At 45.8% G+C, this 15,000-nt stretch overlaps 1 protein-coding gene across 3 annotated transcripts in view; it reads right to left on the bottom strand.

Moving 5' to 3' along the window:
- The window catches only part of rreb1a (ras responsive element binding protein 1a), a 108,935-nt gene that overhangs the window by 59,572 nt on the left and 34,363 nt on the right, over window positions 1–15,000 (bottom strand). Inside the window, exon 1 of one of the 3 annotated variants that reach the window (XM_028569065.1) lies at window positions 12,462–12,540. The exons of the other annotated variants lie outside the window; for them this stretch is intronic. The gene's annotated coding sequence lies outside the window, so the exon portion shown is untranslated. Of the gene's footprint in view, window positions 1–12,461; window positions 12,541–15,000 lie in introns of those variants that run through there. 3 annotated transcript variants of the gene reach the window in all.

A 15,000-nucleotide genomic window follows, 5' to 3' on the forward strand; every position in this document is an offset into this window, starting at 1 on the left:
AGCTCTCAAACCCAATGACACGCTACGACATACCTTCCATTATATTTTACATATATTTTGAATTGTCATCGGTGTGTTTCTTCTTCACACATAGGACTTCCACCGTAAATTGGTGCATGAAAGTGTATCCGAATACAGGAAATGAAGTCTTTGATGCTGAAAACTTCCCTGGGGGAGGACCCCCCCACTATGAAATGCCCCGAAAAGGCCCATTCTGGCCCATTATATACAGTACAGTATACCCACTACGATACATTAGACTACACCACTGCCCGAAAAGTAGTTAAACCAAAGATCTAGCCCAGTGGTTCCCAACCTTTTTTCCTTGGCGCCCCCCCTACTCATGTCTAAGAAAAGCTGAGCCCCCCCGAAACCGAAGTTGAGGTAACTCTCCAGATAGAGCCTTACTTTCTTTTTTGATACAGAGGAGTTATCAGCACGGTTAAGATTCTCCTCCATGTTTCATTTATAAAATAGTGATGCCGTGGCGGCAGGAAAAACGAGGATACAACAAAATACTTTTGTATACATTATATATTGTAGTGTATTATCATAATTTGTTTAACATGTGCAAATATATATATATTTTTTTCCTCAACCTCAAACCAGATAAAGACTTGCGCCCCCCCTGTGATCTTTGCCGCCCCCCCTGGGGGGGCCCGGACCCCAGGTTGGGAACCACTGATCTAGCCAACAATAGACTGCTCTAAGCTAATGCTAATTAGCAGCTGTAAATGATGCTAACGGAATGCTAACGTTCCTTAGCTCAGAGCTAAGAGGCCTAACAGTTAGGTTGGTGTTCATTACAGCAGGACAAAATTAGCAAAATAAACACAAAAGATAACATTTGTTGAGCAAAATAAACATAACTGTGCTAATTTGCTGCTGTAAATGATGCTAACGGAATGCTAACGTCACACCCTTGCATGAACCAAACTGTTAGGCCCCTAGCTCTGAGCTAAAAGGGACGTTAGCAGCCGGTTAGCATCATTTACAGCCCCCGCAGGGCAGAGAGCCAGAGGCAAACTGACAGAACTGACACCTGCTGTAGAAAGCAAACAGCCCCAACTCTTCCTCAGCTCTCTTCCTCCTTTTCTCTCCATCTCTAACCTTCTCCATTTATATTTATATGTATCGCTCGCTCTCTCTTTTAGCGAGGCGGGTGTCAGCTAACAGTCTGTGTTTAGCAGTACGGACACGAGGTGAGGGATGGAGGGATGTATGGGGGAGACAGATAGAGGAGTGTGGGGGGGTGGGTGGTGGGTGGGGGGGGGGGGGCAGGATCCAGTGACCATATGTTGGCTATTTATTACCTCCCGCTAACGGTTGCTCTCTTCATCTCATTCAAAATGGCTTCACACACACAGAGACACACACACACACACACACACACACACACACACACACAGACACTCACACACACACACACACACACACACACACACACACACACACACACACACACACACACACACACACACACACACACACACACACACACACAGACACTTTCACACTCAGACACACACACACACACACTCAGACACGCACTGTCTGCATGTGCGTGTGTGCATTTGTGTGCATGTGTGTGTGCGTGTGTCTCTGTGTGCGCAGTGTTTAAAAAGATGTCTTATAAACTGTTTGCCAGATTGGATGTCTACACGAGAAAATGGGGAAAGTTTCTGAACTTTCTGGAGGTCTCCTAAGAAGCATTGTGCTGGGGGGAGAGAGGGGGGGGGGAGGGAGGGAGGAGAGAGAGAGAGAGAGAGAGAGAGAGAGAGAGAGAGAGAGAGAGAGAGAGAGAGAGAGAGAGAGAGAAACGTGCATGATGGGCTTATGGTGTTGTCATGTTTATTGTGTTTATTTTGTTACTATTTTCTTGAATCCCACTGTAGTTACGGTGTCATCTCTCCTTGATCTGTGTCTGGTGTGGGTGGTGAGGACAGAAAAAGTTGTTGTTCACGTTGCCAGTTGTTGGTATGTTTTTAAAAAAAAAAAAAAAAAAAAATGAAAAAAATGAATGAAATAATCGAGCTGACTAACACTAACTACTATCACACCAAAAAACTGGCTGCAGAAAGCGAAAGAGCCCTCCCTTATCTCTCGCCTGCGTTTCTGCGTCTCGACCACAACAGGAAGCTGACACTCACGGGACTCACGAGAGAGAGCGCTTTGCTGCTTCCCCATGTGCTCAGAGCGAGAGAGATTGATGGATGCATTCTTGCTCTCTTTCTCACTGACCCCCTACTCCCTCCCTCCCTCCCTCACATCACCACTTCACACTCCGCTGCCATCACCCATCCTCCACTGGCCCCCGAAAGCGCTCCTCTCTACCCTCTCGCAGTATTACTTTGCCCTAACTTGTTAACGTGAAACTAAAACACAGAATATCCCAAGGCTGGTTTTTGTCTCTTCCTCCACCCTTACGCTGCGTGGCCAAAAGAATATTAACAGCGATGTTGTGCGATGGTTGGTTTTTTGCAGGAATAATAATAAGAATAATAATAATAATAATAAAATAAAAGAGCATTAGTGAGGCTCAAAAACGCTGATGTAAGTGTGCATGTCTGGGGAATCCACTTGTTTACAGAGCTGGCCTTCGTGCACAAGTTGAGACAGGCGAGATGTTCAAAGACATGGGGGAGGGGGGGGGGCTGGATGTGGAGCTCACCTGGTGGAGCGCACGCTCAGTCAGAAGCTCAGTCCGTGCCACAGCGGCCGTGGGTTCGGTTTCCGACCCGCGGCCCTTTGCTGCATGTCATCCCCCTTTCTCTCTACCCTTACACGTCTCTTTTATATAGACCTTAGTGGTCCCCTAATACTGTATCTGAAGTCTCTTTTATATAGACCTTAGTGGTCCCCTAATACTGTATCTGAAGTCTCTTTTATATAGACCTTAGTGGTCCCCTAATACTGTATCTGAAGTCTCTTTTATATAGACCTTAGTGGTCCCCTAATACTGTATCTGAAGTCTCTTTTATATAGACCTTAGTGGTCCCCTAATACTGTATCTGAAGTCTCTTTTATATAGACCTTAGTGGTCCCCTAATACTGTATCTGAAGTCTCTTTTATATAGACCTTAGTGGTCCCCTAATACTGTATCTGAAGTCTCTTTTATATAGACCTTAGTGGTCCCCTAATACTGTATCTGAAGTCTCTTTTATATAGACCTTAGTGGTCCCCTAATACTGTATCTGAAGTCTCTTTTATATAGACCTTAGTGGTCCCCTAATACTGTATCTGAAGTCTCTTTTATATAGACCTTAGTGGTCCCCTAATACTGTATCTGAAGTCTCTTTTATATAAACCTTAGAAGACAGGGGCTCTAGCAGGGTCAGAACTTGCAAGACTACAACTAGATTATTTTAGCTTTAAACCAGACTTCGTGGTTTCCCCCCCCCCCCCAGGTTTGTGGACTAGACTTATGTGCGTGTATTTGGCAGCGACTTCCTTCAAGAATCCCCCCCCCCCTTCGAAATTTCAAAATCGTTGCCGATTATTGTAGAATTAAAAAAAACTTTATTTGAACATTTCTTGCAGGAAGAAACTACAGTACATGTGTGCAAGCGTCACTCTCTCCCTCTGCTCATCCTCTCTCCTCCCTCTCGTCTTCCTCCTCCTCCTTTGTTGCATCATCTCGTCTTTCAGGCTCTTCGCTGCTCCCCTGTGTGTGTGTGTGTGTGTGTGTGTGTGTGTGTGTGTGTGTGTGTGTGTGTGTGTGTGTGTGTGTGTGTGTTTTCTACCCTCCAGTTTGGTTACATATTGACTTGTGTGTGTGTGTTTGTGGTGCAGTAGACACACACACAAGTTGGAGTTTAGACCCAACGTGATAAAGTGTTGAGATAGCATCAATGGTGTGTCAGCTCTACTGTACGGCATACCAGAGCAGGGAGGCCGAGAGAGAGAGAGGGAGGGAGAGAAAGAGAGAGAGAAAGAGAGAGAGAGAAAGAGAGATATGGGGGGGGAGGGGAGAGTCTCAGCCAACCACTGAGCAGTCTGACTGTGGAAAATGTCTGCCAGCTCTCAGCCAATCAGGACGCAGATGCCTCCACTCACTCTGTCTCTCTCAGATGAACACACACACACACACACACACACACACACACACACACACACACACACACACACACACACACTCACACACTCACACACACACACACACCATCTGCGTGCACCAGTGTTATCTTCTCTCTCCTCAGTTTGTACTTTTCGGTCAAACCATTTGGTTTTGGGTCATTCTGCTTTATTACATTAGCACGATTTGTCTTTTTAAGACTTATTTCTTATTTAAAAGGCTGAAAAAACGGAATTATTCCATCTCTTGCTGTACCCATCGTTCATATTTCTGCAGACTTAGGAGCCAAACATTGCGACTACAAAGGACAAGACTCACAAACACACCTGTTTCTGGAACTTTGGAATAGTCCAAACGGTCACCGCTTCAGTAAAACTACACCCAACGTTTACAGATCAGATGAATCGACATATTCTAAACTCTTCTACGGCCATAAACGTTTCCTACCGACAGGGGTCTTTTCCTGCATAGAAGACTTGTTGGCCCCAAAATGAACTGAGAATAAAACAAAATAGCAATTAAAATCCTCTCCGAAACGCGTGTAATAGCTAACAAACGTTGAACAAGCAGGACATAAACTTGAATATGAGAGCTGATCTCAGTTTGGTTAAAGGAACATGCCACCGTTTGTTGAAATAGTTCTTATCGCAGTCTGCCCTGGCTGTAGATAGTAGGGCTGGGGGGGAAATACAGCATAGAATCGCGAAATTTTCTGTGGCAATACTGTATCGATACACAGACGCCAAGTATCGATCTATTATTATACAGTATATGTGTTGGTCAGTTTGTCTGCTTGACAATCCCATTTTGCAGCAATAAAATTGAAATGAGATGAACAAAGAGAGAAATGCATATTTTTAGATGAAAAGTTTTTTTGACAAAGTTTCCTTTTGGGGACATAATTTGAAATTGGGACAAATTTGAAGTTGGAAAAAAGGTTATAAATTGCAATATATCGTATTGTGACATAAATATCGTGATGATATCGTAGCGTGAGGCCTCTGGTGATTCCCACCCTTAGTAGACAGGTGGGCCAACGCATTGTTTTGTGCAAGTAATTAGGTTTTTTTTGTCTTTTGTTGGCTTACGTTTACTCACAACATGCTAACCGGCAACATAGGATTCCATTCACTACGCTAAGCTAACTAGCGGTGGCGCTGCCAGTGTTGCACCGGACTAAAACGATGCATGCACAAAAAATGCGTTGGCCCACCTTTCTACAGCTAGAGGAGACCTCACCTATCTACAGCTAGGGGAGACCCCACCTATCTACAGCTAGAGGAGACCCCACCTTTCTACAGCTAGAGGAGACCCCACCTATCTACAGCTAGAGGAGACCCCACCTTTCTACAGCTAGAGGAGACCCCGCCTATCTACAGCTAGAGGAGACCCCACCTATCTACAGCTAGAGGAGACCCCACCTATCTACAGCTAGAGGAGACCCCCACCTATCTACAGCTAGAGGAGACCCCCTATCCCCGCCTATCTACAGCTAGAGGAGACCCCACCTATCTACAGCTAGAGGAGACCCCACCTATCTACAGCTAGAGGAGACCCCGCCTATCTACAGCTAGAGGAGACCCCACCTATCTACAGCTAGAGGAGACCCCACCTATCTACAGCTAGAGGAGACCCCACCTATCTACAGCTAGAGGAGACCCCGCCTATCTACAGCTAGAGGAGACCCCACCTATCTACAGCTAGAGGAGACCCCACCTATCTACAGCTAGAGGAGACCCCACCTATCTACAGCTAGAGGAGACCCCACCATCTACAGCTAGAGGAGACCCCACCTATCTACAGCTAGAGGAGACCCCACCTATCTACAGCTAGAGGAGACCCCACCTATCTACAGCTAGAGGAGACCCCACCTATCTACAGCTAGAGGAGACCCCACCTATCTACAGCTAGAGGAGACCCCACCTATCTACAGCTAGAGGAGACCCCACCTATCTACAGCTAGAGGAGACCCCACCTATCTACAGCTAGAGGAGACCCCACCTATCTACAGCTAGAGGAGACCCCACCTATCTACAGCTAGAGGAGACCCCACCTATCTACAGCTAGGGGAGACCCCACCTATCTACAGCTAGAGGAGACCCCACCTATCTACAGCTACAGCTACCCATCTACAGCTAGAGGGGACCCCACCTATCTACAGCTAGGGGAGACCCCACCTATCTACAGCTAGAGGAGACCCCACCTATCTACAGCTAGGGGAGACCCCACCTATCTACAGCTAGAGGAGACCCCACCTATCTACAGCTAGGGGAGACCCCACCTATCTACAGCTAGAGGAGACCCCACCTATCTACAGCTAGAGGAGACCCCACCTATCTACAGCTAGAGGAGACCCCACCTATCTACAGCTAGAGGAGACCCACCTATCTACAGCTAGAGGAGACCCCACCTATCAACAGCTAGAGGAGACCCCACCTATCTACAGCTAGAGGAGACCCCACCTTTCTACAGCTAGAGGAGACCCCACCTATCTACAGCTAGAGGAGACCCCACCTATCTACAGCTAGAGGAGACCCCACCTATCTACAGCTAGAGGAGACCCCACCTATCTACAGCTAGAGGAGACCCCACCTATCTACAGCTAGAGGAGACCCCACCTATCTACAGCTAGAGGAGACCCCACCTATCTACAGCTAGAGGAGACCCCACCTATCTACAGCTAGAGGAGACCCCACCTATCTACAGCTAGAGGAGACCCCTCCTATCTACAGCTAGAGGAGACCCCACCTATCTACAGCTAGAGGAGACCCCACCTACCTACAGCTAGAGGAGACCCCACCTATCTACAGCTAGAGGAGACCCCACCTTTCTACAGCTAGAGGAGACCCCGCCTATCTACAGCTAGAGGAGACCCCACCTATCTACAGCTAGAGGAGACCCCGCCTATCTACAGCTAGGGGAGACCCCACCTATCTACAGCTAGAGGAGACCCCGCCTATCTACAGCTAGAGGAGACCCCACCTATCTACAGCTAGAGGAGACCCCACCTACCTACAGCTAGAGGAGACCCCACCTATCTACAGCTAGGGGAGACCCCACCTATCTACAGCTAGAGGAGACCCCACCTATCTACAGCTAGAGGAGACCCCACCTATCTACAGCTAGAGGAGACCCCTCCTATCTACAGCTAGAGGAGACCCCACCTACCTACAGCTAGAGGAGACCCCACCTATCTACAGCTAGGGGAGACCCCACCTACCTACAGCTAGAGGAGACCCCACCTATCTACAGCTAGAGGAGACCCCACCTATCTACAGCTAGAGGAGACCCCACCTACCTACAGCTAAGGGAGACCCCACCTATCTACAGCTAGGGGAGACCCCACCTATCTACAGCTAGGGGAGACCCCACCTATCTACAGCTAGAGGAGACCCCACCTATCTACAGCTAGAGGAGACCCCGCCTATCTACAGCTAGGGGAGACCCCACCTATCTACAGCTAGAGGAGACCCCGCCTATCTACAGCTAGAGGAGACCCCGCCTATCTACAGCTAGAGGAGACCCCACCTATCTACAGCTAGAGGAGACCTCACCTATCTACAGCTAGAGGAGACCCCACCTTTCTACAGCTAGAGGAGACCCCGCCTATCTACAGCTAGAGGAGACCCCACCTATCTACAGCTAGAGGAGACCCCGCCTATCTACAGCTAGGGGAGACCCCACCTATCTACAGCTAGAGGAGACCCCGCCTATCTACAGCTAGAGGAGACCCCACCTATCTACAGCTAGAGGAGACCCCACCTATCTACAGCTAGAGGAGACCCCACCTACCTACAGCTAGAGGAGACCCCACCTATCTACAGCTAGGGGAGACCCCACCTATCTACAGCTAGAGGAGACCCCACCTATCTACAGCTAGAGGAGACCCCTCCTATCTACAGCTAGAGGAGACCCCACCTATCTACAGCTAGAGGAGACCCCACCTACCTACAGCTAGAGGAGACCCCACCTATCTACAGCTAGGGGAGACCCCACCTACCTACAGCTAGAGGAGACCCCACCTATCTACAGCTAGAGGAGACCCCACCTATCTACAGCTAGAGGAGACCTCACCTACCTACAGCTAGGGGAGACCCCACCCATCTCCAGCTAGAGGAGACCCCACCTATCTACAGCTAGGGGAGACCGTGATAAGCCCTATTTCAACAAACGGTGGAGTATCCCTTTTAATTGGGCTTTCATTTACTCAAGCATAACAGACATTTTCCTTCGTCAAATGTTCAGAAACAGGAAAATACATCGCGTTCTGTCAGACACGCTAACACAGGCTCATTGCCTTTACTGTACGCAGACGGAGCATGCATACTGCCGTGCGTAGCCCCCCCCCCCAAAAAAAGGCTTATTCTGACTGCCCGGCCCTGCAGCGTCACATGCAAACTGCATTCAGATAAAGACACTGAGCCAAAAACTAACCACTGAATCAGACCAGAGGAGCAAACAGAAGCAGCAAGGTGGAGATGCACGGACACCAACACTCGTAGTCGAGAAGTTCACGGATGCAGTGTTTACAGGTGTGTGTGTGTCTGTGTGTGTGTCTGTGTGTGTGTCTGTGTGTGTGTGTGTGTGTGTCTCTGTTTGTGTCTGTGTGTGTCTGTATCTGTGTGTGTGTCTGTATGTGTGTGTCTCTGTATGTCTGTCTGTATGTGCGTGTGTGTGTCTGTGTGTGTGTCTGTCTGTGTATATGTCTGTGTGTGTGTGTGTGTGTGTCTGTGTGTGTGTGTGTGTGTCTGTGTCTGTGTGTGTCTGTCTGTGTATGTGTGTGTCTGTGTCTATCTGTGTGTGTCTGTCTGTGTATATGTGTCTCTGTTTGTGTCTGTGCGTGCGTGTGTGTGTCTGTGTGTGTGTGTCTGTATGTGTGTCTCTGTATGTCTGTCTGTCTGTGCGTGTGTGTGTGTGTGTGTCTATCTGTGTGTGTCTGTCTGTGTATGTGTGTGTCTCTGTTTGTGTTTGTGTGTCTGTGTGTGTGTGTCTGTGTGTCTGTATGTGTGTGTGTGTCTCTGTATGTCTGTCTGTCTGTGCGTGTGTGTGTCTGTCTGTTTATGTGTGTCTCTGTTTGTGTCTGTATGTGTGTGTCTGTGCGTGTGTGTGTCTGTGTATGTGCGTGTGTATCTCTGTGTGTGTGTGCTGTATGTCTGTGTGTGTGTCTGTATGTCTGTGTCTCTGTATGTCTGTGTGTGCGCGTCTGTAAGTGTGTGTGTGTTTTTCTATGTGTGTGTGTGTGTGTTGTGTGTGTGTGTGTGTGTGTGTGTGTGTGTGTGTGTGTGTGTGAGAGAGAGAAAGAGCGATATAAAGTAGCGTGAGAAGAAAACCCTAAAGTAAAAGTAGCTGAAATTAGTACTGCAGTAAAATGTTCTTAGTCGTATATTAAGATGCTCAAGAATGGAAAATAAAAAAAAAAAGGGGGTCAAAGGCCGATGATGGAGGGATGACGATCATGCTGCTACACGAAAGAAGGGAAGGGTGTGGCGGCGGGCGCGACGTTTCGGCAAGCGAGGGATGAAAGGACAGAAGGACAGATGCACATGAAGCAGCGGTGAGGTGTAGGGTTGGGTACCGAAATCTTACGCTAACGGTAGTATTCGGACCGGATTAGAACGAGAATTTCGGTTCCTCATTTCGGTTACGACTGATATATTTTGGCAGACTCTTTTTTTTTTTTTTTGTCTCCCTTTTCTCCCGAGTGGTGTGAAGCGCGTGTCGACAGCCAAGCTAACGTTACTTTAGCTAATTCGGCTAACCGCTAGCTGAGACGGCATGTAATAACCTTAAAAGACCCTCAAAATAAAACTTGAAAATAAACATATATAACAGCTGTTAGGTCAGTTCTACTTTACTTGTGCTCATTTAAATCCAATCACTAAATACTTGTCTTTATTGTTACTGTAAAGTCTTAATGTAGCTGTAGCCTGCTTCTCCCATTAAGTTTGACTTAACGTTATTTTAGACTGAATCTAGATGTCTGCTAGCGGTTAGCCAAACTAGCCGTTAGCTGAACTAATGTTAGCTTCCCGGTGGAGGCTAGCCATAGGCTAGCATGGAACAGATCGTGGAGTGTCGTATCCTCGGTAAAACAGGATTATCTTGCGCATGTGCAGAAGATATTGAAAAATATCACACTTTCTCTGCAGTCTACCGTTAGCTAGCTACCGTAAATGTAGGCTACTTTTTAAAATATTTTCCCCTCTGGGCTCACCAAAACGGACGTGAAAGCACATTAACCGTTCACTGACTGCACGTGATCGCTAGTAAACATGTTACACTCATGGTGCGTTCTTTTTGTCCACCGAAGTCAATCTACGAGTCGTTTTGCGGAGTTACGAACCGGAAGTAACAAAAAGAGCCCCCCCGAGGTTGTATATATACACAACTCGTCAAGTCGTCTGAACTCAGAGGACCCCGAATTCACTTTCAAAGATGGCTACGTCGTGCATCACACGTAGTAAACATTGTGGTTTTCTACAATTTTAAGCACTTTTGTCGTTGTTGTAACCAAATGAAGAAATCGTACACATAGCGCTGTATACTGCTACCTATAGACATGTCTCTACAGTCTTATTAGGAGTTAAACATAGTGCTGTATACTACTACCTATAGACATGTCTCTACAGTCTTATTAGGAGTTAAACATAGTGCTGTATACTGTTACCTATAGACATGTCTCTACAGTCTTATTAGGAGTTAAACATAGTGCTGTATACTGTTACCTATAGACATGTCTCTACAGTCTTATTAGGAGTTAAACATAGTGCTGTATACTGCTACCTATAGACATGTCTCTACAGTCTTATTAGGAGTTAAACATAGTGCTGTATACTGCTACCTATAGACATGTCTCTACAGTCTTATTAGGAGTTAAACATAGTGCTGTATACTACTACCTATAGACATGTCTCTACAGTCTTATTAGGAGTTAAACATAGTGCTGTATACTGTTACCTATAGACATGTCTCTACAGTCTTATTAGGAGTTAAACATAGTGCTGTATACTGTTACCTATAGACATGTCTCTACAGTCTTATTAGGAGTTAAACATAGTGCTGTATACTGCTACCTATAGACATGTCTCTACAGTCTTATTAGGAGTTAAATACCGCCTGATTAGTTATTTTGGAGCTTGTGCAGCTGAAATTGGCTAGAGATGCTCGGTTGCTATATGACAACAAGGCTTTAAGCCGAGTCTGGAGCAGAAAGCAGAGCAGTAGCCTAACGTTAACGTTTCATGTATCAAACTGTGAAATATATTGGTTTAATATGTCAATAACTGGGTGAATAGAATCCTAAATGTTACTAATGTTCTTTTCGTGTGACAAAAAGAACGCAACAACCCCGCAGGTTATTCGTTTTTCGACACGGATGTGACGTCACACTCGAGCTACTAGTCGCGATTACAAGACAAGAACACCGTACTCTGCTGGTCTATCGTTTAGGACAAGAGCCTGTAGCCTGGTGGTGGGGGAGGCAGGACAGCCTCCCACCCTTTCAAACTCATACCTGGGTGTGTACAGACCTCTTGGACACTGTCTGAGAGAGTTTTCTCCTGTGCTGGACATGCCATAAGTCAGGAGATGTGTCCTATCTTTCCAGAGAAGGCAAATATGGTAATTTTTCTGCTAAAGCACTGCTAAAGTTTGAAGCTGGTTGGCATACCAACTCAGCATTTATTTAGTTGTTACTTGTTAATAGTGTAACTGTTATTCGTTAAATTATTGTAGTTGTGTGTCAGGTGACTTTGGTTTACTTATTATATATTTAAGTACTTTAAAACGTTAATATATTGTTACTAGGGCTGTCCTCGACTAAAAAACTCCTTAGTCGACTAACACTTATAGGATTTTGTCGACTAATCGATTAGTTGATTTAATTGACAGAGCTGTGAGCTTTGAGAGGTGGTTAACACTAGAAAAGCACAATATAAATGTAGTTAATTAACCATCTGTAAAACTGAGTTTCTCCACAATTAATCCTGCAAAAGCACGACTTTAAATCTTGTGTTTACCATAAATGTGCTCAGAAGTTTCTTGGAAATGAGTAATTAAGCATGAATAAGCATAAAAAACGAATAATCGACTAAAGAAATCTTAGTCGACTAAGACCAAAACGACCGATTAGTTGACTAATCGACTAAGAGGTGAGCCTAATTGTTACATTTAAATAACTTTCAATTTTAAAAAAAAACTTTTCTTTGGTGTCATTTTTCAGTTTTTCCAAGAATCAGTTTAGGAATCGGAATCGTAAAAATCCAAACGGTACCCAACCCTGGTGAGGTGTGCTTGTTGTGTTCGACAGCGGCAGGATGGATGGATGGGTGGAGGGGTGGAGGGATGGAGGGATGAATGAGTGAAAGGAGGGAGGAGCATATTTACCCGTCCTCTTTCGCAAAGCAACGCTCGCTCGCGCCGCTCGGGGGGGGGGGGCGATGCGGGGGGGGCGGGTTTGCTGTTGTTGTTGTTGTTGTTGTTGTGTGTGTGTCTGCAACCACTGCTCACACTGCAGGGGGGAGAGCACAGAGACACGGTCAGTACACACACACACACACACACACACACACACACACACACACACACACACACACACACACACACACACACACACACACACACACACACACACACACACACACACACACACACACACACACACAATATACTGTGCGAAGGCGAGCACACACACACATTAATACACACATGCATACACAACTTTAGTTTTTATTGTCTGGCAATAACAGCGAATAAAATGCAAAGAAATAAAGATTTGAACAGATGAGGAGAAATCTAGAAGACTCTTAAAGTCTGAACTTAAATGTTACAAAAGACATTTATCTAAACTGCAGGGGGGAGAGCAAACACACACACACACACACACACACACACACACACACACACTATACTGACACAGAGACACACACACGCACTATACAATGAGAAGGCGAGCACACGCACACACACACACACACACACACACACACACACACACTATACTGTACAATGCGAAGGCAAGCACACACACACAAACACACACACACTAAACTGTACAATGTGAAGGCGAGCACACACACAAACACACAATACTGACACACCCGCACACACACAAAACTGTACGATGCGAAGGCGAGCACACACACACAATACTGACACACCCGCACACACACACACACTAAACTGTACGATGCGAAGGCGAGCACACACACACACACTGTACTGACACACTCTATACTGTATGATGCAAAGGCGAGCGCACACACACACACACACAATACTGACACACACACACTATACTGACACACACACACTAATATATATATATATATATATATATATATATATATATATATATATATATATATATATATATATATATATATATATATATATATATATATATATATGGTCCCGGCTGTTAAAACTAAAGACGAAGAAAGAAGAGGCAATGGCCTGTGTTAACAGAAGCTAAGCTGAGCTAAAGACACCCCTGATGTAGACAGGATGAACAGGAGGATGAGAGAGAGAGGAGGGGGGGGGGGAGGGATGAAGAGAGAGAGAGAGAGAGAGAGAGAGAGAGAGAGAGAGAGGGAGAGAGAGGGGGGAGAGAGGGATGAAGAGAGAGAGAGAGAGAGAGAGAGAGAGAGAGAGAGAGAGAGAGAGGGGGGGGAGACAGAGGGATGAAGAGAGAAAGAGAGGGGGGTGAGAGAGGGATGAAGAGAGAGAAAGACAGAGAGAGAGAGAGACAGAGAGAAAGACCGAGAGAGGGATGAAGAGAGATATAGAGAGAGAGAGAGAGAGAGACAGATGGAGGGACAGAGAGACAGATTGTTGACATAATGTTCCATTGTCTGCATCTTATATCTGGATGTAAATGTGTAAATGTTTCCTCGTTCATGTCTTTGAGCAACATGTGTCCATATGGTCACGCTAATAAAGCCTCTTTCAATCTGAGAGAGACAGAAAGAGACAGAGATGAAGAGAGAGAGAGAGAGAGAGAGAGAGAGAGAGAGAGAGAGAGAGAGAGAGAGAGAGAGAGAGACAGAGGGAGAAAAGAAACGATTAGAGATGGATGAGAGGATGCAACAGGCTGCAAAGCTCCTGGATGTAAGGTAGAGGTATTTATGGATGGATGGATGGATGAGGAGGGATGATGGAGAGAGAGAGAGAGGGGGAAGGAGGCAGAGAGAGAGATTAAGAGCTTAGGCAGCTGGTAAGACTAATTAGGAGGTAACTGGGGATGGACAGAGGGAAGAGAAGAGAGATGAAGAGGGGATGGAAACAACAAGGAGAGGCAAAACTTTCAAACTCATTTTCACTAGGGGCCACTCTGGAAAAAGAGAATCCTACCAAGGGCCAGACATGTAGAGTTTATTGCTTTATTGCGTGCTTTTGTTACTGCATGTCACTTTTTAAAAAACATTTTGGTAGCTTTTTTCCTCATTTTTAATTGTTTTTGCTCCAACTTTTTAGTGGCTTTCTCGGACATTTTGTCACCTTTTTGTAAATGTGTTGCTTTTTGGCACATTTTTGTTGACATAAAGCCCTACAAAAGTCATCTAAAGAGTTCCTTAGCCATCATAGAATTTAGCAAATCAACAAATTGATTGTTTTAACAACAACAACAACCTGTTTCCCAGCCTGAATATGAAAACTCTTCTGTGGGAATTTCTGAGTCGCAGTCTGCTTTGAATGTCAGGTCATTGCAGTTTAAAAAACACTTTCCTGTGTTTTAGTTTGGCGCACAACTATGGGGGCCAAAATGTATTGTGAACCCAAATTGATGTACGGGCCGGATCTAAATCTACAAGGGGCCGGATTTGGCCCACGGGCCTCGAGTTTGACACGGGCTTTACACGATTAAAAATCGACCGGAAACTATTAAATTAATCGCCGAATATTTTTAGATTTATCGGTTAATCGG

This window comes from Perca flavescens, chromosome 22, assembly GCF_004354835.1.
Source record: "Perca flavescens isolate YP-PL-M2 chromosome 22, PFLA_1.0, whole genome shotgun sequence".
Taxonomy (NCBI): domain Eukaryota; kingdom Metazoa; phylum Chordata; class Actinopteri; order Perciformes; family Percidae; genus Perca; species Perca flavescens.